The following is a 7,229-nucleotide window of genomic DNA, read 5'->3' on the forward strand; positions in this document are numbered from 1 at the left end:
AGCGTGCTCACCCAGTTACTCGAGGGCACGCACTATGGACAGCAGAGCACTTGCACACTCATAGCGCATTACACATGCATTTTCAGTCAGGCACAGGATGGGTTACAAGTTTCTTGCTTTAATACAAATGAGCACACACCCTCAGACAGCACTGCTGAGGTTTTTTACTAGCTCCCCATGCTCCCCAAGCGGGGCCTTGCCCTCTCTCGGGGGGCTATCTGAGTCAGAGGTCGCGATCTCCCCCCACAACAATTACTTCTGCCCGACTTCCAACCAACATTCTGCGGATCGCAGCACTCTATCGGCTTGTCTCCTCCTGTGGCCACAACGTCCTCACCCAGAGGCTCTTTCTGCATCACTGAAGAGAACGGAGATCTTTTCCCCATCCATTCTTTGTTCGCCATCATTCCCAAGGCTGACTCCCTGGATGCAAAGTCCCTTAATTTGTCACTTCTAACAGCTTTAGAGAGTCAGCTTGGCCTAACCTTTGTGCGCAGGTGTGTTTAACGTAGAGCTAAACACCAAATCAGTGTGGTAACTGGGGAGCTCAGACATCTTGTCCCTTTGCCGAGCCAGCAGCCTTCCCTTAACAGAATCCCTGGACATAAACGTATATACAGTGGAATCTATACGGTGGCATCAAACGTCCGCCCAGACACCACATCCGTCCCTAAAATCCTTCCCCCCAAACAACCCTGAAAGACTTCCCTTGACCCCCTCCTCCACCCTGGCTGTTCCTGAAATCATCCCCCACCTCCACCTCCCCGCCCTGTCCCTAAAACCTTTTCCCCCAGACCCTGGTCCAGCCCTCCCCCACCCTCGGCCCGTCCCTAAAATCCTTCCCCCAATCCCCCGGTTCTTCCCTAAAGGCCTCCATTAACCCCCCGTCCGTCCCTAAAACCCTTCCCCCAGGCCCCCCAATCTGTTCTCTAAATAACACACACACCCTCAACCCCCCCCACGCCCCCACCCCCGGTTTATCAATACACACACCCCCACCTCCCCTCACCCCCCACCCCCCCCCACACCCACTCCCACAAACACACATCCTTGCCCCGCCCCCACACACCCCGCTCCATCCCTAAACACCTTCATCCATTCCCACCCGTCCGTCCCTAAACCCCTTCCCCCCGCCCCCTCCCCTGCCCCCGTCCCTCTGTCCCTGGCACGGCCCAACTGCCCAGCACCACCAGACCACTCTGGCCCAAACACCGTAAGGCAATGGTTCCCACCTGCCAATAGCAAGTCGAGGAACATTTTTTTTTCTTAAATAGAGAGAGTTTTACTTCATACGATGCCGACTACGCCAAATTATGTTTTGCTGACTGACTGGATACACAGCAAAGCTGAACTCTACATCAAATATAATCAAATCTATCAAATATATCAAATGATGGAATATATCAAACGCAGTTTCTTATATTACAATAAAAGAAAATAGCATGCAATATGATAAAAGGAACCAGTAGCAGTTACTGTGAGCAATATGATAAAAGAGCAACAGAAGCGAAGCATCCAATTGTTATTCCAAAGTGTTAACATGCCTAAGGAAAGGAGACATCACCAATTCCCACCCCAATTCCCTTCAGCTGGGAGCCCCCTTGCAGCTGGTGCCAGGAGTCTCTCGGGAACTGGGAAATTCCCCTGGAGAAGGTGCCAGGAAGGAATTCTCTTGCTGCTTCCCACCGTGCATGGTAGCCATGTGAGGCACAGCGCAAGGGTACTGCTCCCTGCTTTCTGTGGTGAGAAAATTGACACAGCACTTTAGAACTCATACAGAAGCAAAAAACATGGCTTGGGAAAGTGCAGGGCTGCTCCCCTGGAGAGGGTTCCAGGCAGGAATTCTCTTGCTGCTTCTCACTCTGCCCTGGCAGCCATGTGAGGCACAGCACAAATGTGCTGCTCCCTGCTTTCTGTGCTGAGAAAACTGACCTCTTTTCAGTGGCAATAATGCACAGCCCAAAAAACTCACCTTGACAAAGTGCAGCAGTGCTCCCTGGAGAAGGTGCCAGGCAGGAATTCTCTTACTGCTTCTCACCGTGCCCGGGCAGCCATGTGAGGCGAAACACAAAAGTTTTGCTCCCTGCGTTCTGTGGTCAGAAAACAGAACCATCACTTTTGAAATGGTGCAGAACCAAAAAAAAGTCACCTTGTCCAAGTGCAGCACTGCTCCCCTGGAGAAGGTGCCAGGCAGGAATTCTCTTGCTGCTTCTCGCCCTGCCCTGGCAGCCATGTGAGGCACAGCACAAATGTTCTGCTCCCTAATTTCTGTGGTGAGAAAATTAACCCCTCACCTTTTCAATCATATAGAGCCAAAAACCCCTCACCTTGACAAGTGCAGCACGGCTCCCCTGGAGAAGTGACAGGAAGGAATTCTCTTGCTGCTTCTCACCCTGCTGTGGCAGCCATGTGAGGCACAGCACAAAAGTGCTGCTCCCTGCTTTCTAAAGTTAGCAAAATTGACCGTTCACAGTTGTACTCATGTTGAGACAAGACTTTCTTACTCAAAAGCAAAACCCAAGAAGCCACGTAGCCTTGGGAACCCCCTTGTCCTTCCGTGTGGCTGGTGACTTCCCATGGCTCTTCCACACGGCAGGACAGATAACCACGAATTTGGAAGCCCACGTTAGTTCAAGTACACTGAGTCCTCTGACAGTCACTACTTAGGGGCCAGCGGTCCTCTCACCCCTCCACAGATCTGCCTGTTAGTCCTCTAGCAGTCATTCTCCATGGAGGGACCACAAGTCCTCCACACCTACCTACCAGCTCACCAGAAATGAGTCAGACCACGCCAGAAGTGACACTGCCTGACCTGCAGGAGATCTATTAGACCAGTAACGATGGTTTCAAGACAGAAAAGCCCACCACCATCCACCAGCACAGCAGAAAAACAACCAGAAGAAACATCATACACAAACCAAAGGCACCCATCCAAACCCCACAAAGGCAAAATAGCTGAAAAAGGCACTCTCTGCAAAAAAAACCCACCACACAGATCACAAGATAAGATAAAAATGCCATAACCCCAGGAACACAGGGCCAACAAACACAGATTCTGTCCATAACAGTAACACACTTTGACACTAACTCGCTTGACCTCTGACATACTTGACCTTGTTGCCCCCAAACCACAGCACATCGTAGCCCTAAGGCAACACAAAACGGAGCACAAAGTCCCTGAAGATCTCCGCCAGGGCAAAAGCAAAGCACAGAGCCACACAGGAGGGTGGGGTTGGAAGGGACCCGTGGAGGTCCTCTGGGCCAAGCCCTCTGCTCCAGCACGCTCGCCTCGAGCAGGTTGCTGAGAACTGTGTGCCCTTGGCCTTTGAAGATCCCCAAGGACAGAGACTGCACAACCTCCTTGGGCAACCTCTGCCAGCATTTGATCGCCCCGAGGGGGAAAATTTGCCATTTCTATTTCTCCTTTCACTGTACCACATTCCAGAACAGCCATGAGATGACAAGCTCAGGCTTGAAAGCCAGTGCTGTGGCTGGCCTGAAATTCTGTCCCCCTTTTTTTCATCCACTAGTAGCTAAAGGAGGACAAAGAAGGATTTCTTTCAAAGGAGAACGTCTCTTTTCCTCTGTCCTTCTTCTCTACCAGTGATCTGGATTCTGAGTGCTGTGCCACTGTCCTAATGGCTGGGATAGGGATACTTCTTGTAGGACAGGGAGGAGGTGACAGTGGAGATGATCAGGCTGGGGAAGCTGAAGGAAAACGCAAGCAACTGGAGTTGCCTGGAGCAAGAGTGGCCAGCTTCCGAGCTAGGTCACCTCGTGTCCTCAGCTCCCATGCAGGAGCTGAACCACACACATGGACTGCAAAGCAGTGTGACCCATAGAAAAAAGTTTGCTTGGCTCGGGATCGCCCAGGGGCATTTAACTGCAATTCCGCCCTTGTCAGCAGGAAGGAAACATGCCCTGCAAGCACACACTGAGGCACGACACCTTGCCCGGGGCTAAAGGGTACCTCAGGAGACCTACATGGGACCCCCCAGCACCTGGATTGCTGGCTGGAGGATGGGTAGGTCAAAGGACCCTGATGGGAGCCCTGCAGGCTCTCATACATTGGACCAACGGGCACCTTCCCTTGTCATACAGAGCATCCTCTCGGATGCTCTGGACAGTTTCTGGTAGATCTCTGGAGAAGAGCTTCTCCCCAGGCCTCTCCCATGGGCTTGCTCACCCCCGGAGCCCTTCCCAAGCACAGCCCCAGCAGGTGGATGCAACCGGCGTTGCAGGGAAGAACAAGCAGCAGGCACCACAGTCAGCACTGCGGGAAAGCTGGGACCCCAGACACCCACCCAGGCTCTCCAATCCCAGCCTGGCCCACAAGAGTGCCTTTATCTCCCTTTCCCAGAAGTGCTGAATTCCCCTTCCAGCATTAGCCACTGGACCCACGCTGCTTCTTGCTGCAGTGTACAACAGCCACAAGAGAATTTGCTAGATGTCTCTGATTTCCTGCATTTTTCCTGAACAGGGCGGGTGTGTAACTCTCTGAATCACTTCTGTTTGAAGCAAGGCATTGCTTAGGGTCAACAGTGAAACGAGACACGGGCCATCAAAAGCTGACTACTTTTCCCCTTCTTTGCCATGGTCACGGCCTACCCCACAGACTCGCCCCTGGCCGTGTCGGCCACCGGCTGGGTGAAGGTCATGGCTAACAGGGCAAGGGCTCCTGTGTGGCGCTCATCCAGCCCTGATTGCCAAGGGTGAAGCCTTAGCACCCAGGTGGAATAAAGCCTTCCCAAGCAAGGGTGGTGCTCCAGGGGCACCACAATTCCTGCCGAAGCTCACCACACATTTCATTTCCCTGTGGCGCCTGGCAGGACACGAGCGGCTCTTGACTGCTGCTAGTCCCCCTGTCTTTTGGTAAAAATGGAAGTTTTTCCTCCTGCTGGGCCTGCTCCAGTTCCAGCGCCTTGGGGCCTGAGGCCTGGCACGGCCTGTGTGCCAGAGGCCTTCCGACCGCTAGGCCGGCCTCCACCAAGAGGAGTCTGCCTCAGGCCACAACGGTCACCTCTAGGAAAAACGGCTTCTTTTATCGAGCAGGGCCCTGTCCAAACCCCAGGGCAAAGCGCTGGCCGCAGGCGCAGGGAGGTGGCCCTTGCCCCCTGCCCTGTCCTGCGCGGGGCTCCCCGGGGCGAGGCAGGCCCGGCCATACTGGAGAGGGCCCCAGCCCCGCCCCGCAGGCCCCGCCCACTTTCCGTTGGGCTCAGACCGCTGGCAGGAGGCAGCCTCTGGCCCAGCAGCGCTGCCACAGCACCAGCACCCCGCTTCCCAGCCTCGCCGTCGCCGGCTGGGCCCCCTCCTCGCTGCACGGCCAGGGCCCTCCTCTCCCGGGCAGGATGGGCCAGGCCAGCTGCTGCTGCGGCTCCAGGTGGGCTCCCCCCGGGCTCGGGGACACGCGGGCACAGCTGGGCCACGCAGCACTGGCGTTGCTCATGCCCGCCGCTCTCTGCTCTGCAGGGAGGCTCTCAGCGACGCCGAGCCGGTGCTGAGCGCGGACGTGCGGCTGACCCGGGGCCGCAAGAGGAGCGAGAGGCGCCTTCTGCTCCTCCACGAGGAACTGGTGGTCGCCAAGTTGCGGTAAGACCCACAGAGCCCAGATCCTTGCCCCCAGCCCCGGCCCAGGGACACCCTGGCACCAGCCCCAGGCCCCGGCCCCTCGGTGCTGGAGGCACCAATGTCCGTCCCAAGGGCAGGTGGGGGACAGGGCTCTGCGCGTGGGGACCCAGCCCAAGGAGCCCCCCTCCAGCTCAGTGCCCGCCTCTGCTCTCTGCAGACATGGCACCAGCCTGCGCCCACAGCTCCGCCTGGCGCTGGACCAGCTGTGGGTGCTCAGCAGCGGGAAGGAGGCTGCGGGGCAGGATGGACAGGAGGAGGAGGAAGGCACCGATGAGGACAGCACCTCTGTCATCCTCGCCTGGCCCACCGGCTCCTGCATCGCCACTTTTGGGTGAGTCGTGGTCGGGCAGCAGAGGTTCCCAGCCGTGCCCACGCCATCCCATGAACACAGGCCTCTGCCTTGCGTGCAGAGCTGGGCAGGGAGCAGGCAGCCCGGTGGCAGGGAGGGAGGGATGGGGGATGTTTCCCCATCCTGCATCCCCTGGTCACCTTTTGGTCCCCAGAAGGGAAGGGCAAATGCAGCCGCTCAGGCAGGACAGAGCGACCCAGGGCTTGGACAGCGCCTCTGTCCTGCCCCACAGCACAGGGCTGTGCAGGCACCCACCTTTGCCCAGGGCTGGGGGCAGCACGGCCTGACGCTCTCTCTCCTCTCTATCTGCAGATCCCAGGCACTGAAGGAGCTGTGGGTGGCCACGCTGCTGGGGTAAGCCGGGGGGATGCTCCAGGAGAAGCTGGATGGACGGGGGAACACAGCCCCCAGCTGGGGAAGGTGCCCCCGTGGCTGGGAGCAGCTCTCGGGCACAGCTGCCTGACAAGAGACAAGAGACGGCTTGGGGCTCACCCAGCTCTCTCCCTCTCCCTTCCCGGTGCACAGGACACCAGAAGGACGCACGGGAGCCCGCGTCACCCATCTGACATCCATCAAGCTCCTGGAGAAGGAGCTGAGCCGCCGCCACGCCGTGAGTGTCTCTCTGCTCTGGCCCTGTCCCCAAGCACTGCTCCTGCAGCCGAGCAGCAGAGCCATGGCTGCTCACCTTCTTCCCCTCCTTCTCTCCTGCCCAGTGGAGGACACTGCGCGCCAGGAGCCTGGAGAGGCTGATGGAGGCACAGGCAGAGGTGAGAATGGCTGCCTTGCACCTGCCTCTGGCTGCGCCGGGATGCGCAGGGACTGGGGTGAGCTTGTGCGGGAGGGACAGAGGGTCTGATGGTGCCACTCAGGGAGCAGAGAGTTTTGGGAAGCCAGCAGCACGCCAGCACGTTCTGACTGGTGACACTGGGAGGAACCCTGCCACATGGGGAAGAGAGCCCGGGAGGGCAGAGGGTCCCAGCTCTGCCGCGCTCAGGCTGCTGGTGGCCCTTTCTGCTGCGGGGCTGCTCTCCAAGCACAGCCCGATTCTTGGTTCTTGCAGGCTCATCCCAAGCAAGGGCCTGCGACGGCCCCATCTGCAAACGCAGGGGGACTTTGCCCCGCACCAGGTGAGTTTGGGAAAGCAAGGCAACCTCCTGCAATGCTGTGCTCACTTGTCCCGAGTGTCGCCATGCAGGTTGGGCAGCCCACGGAAGGATGTCACCTGGACGGACAAGGACAACTGCTGGGCAGT

The sequence above is a fragment of the Falco peregrinus genome, chromosome 6 (genome assembly GCF_023634155.1).
Source record: "Falco peregrinus isolate bFalPer1 chromosome 6, bFalPer1.pri, whole genome shotgun sequence".
NCBI classification, from domain to species: Eukaryota; Metazoa; Chordata; class Aves; order Falconiformes; family Falconidae; genus Falco; species Falco peregrinus.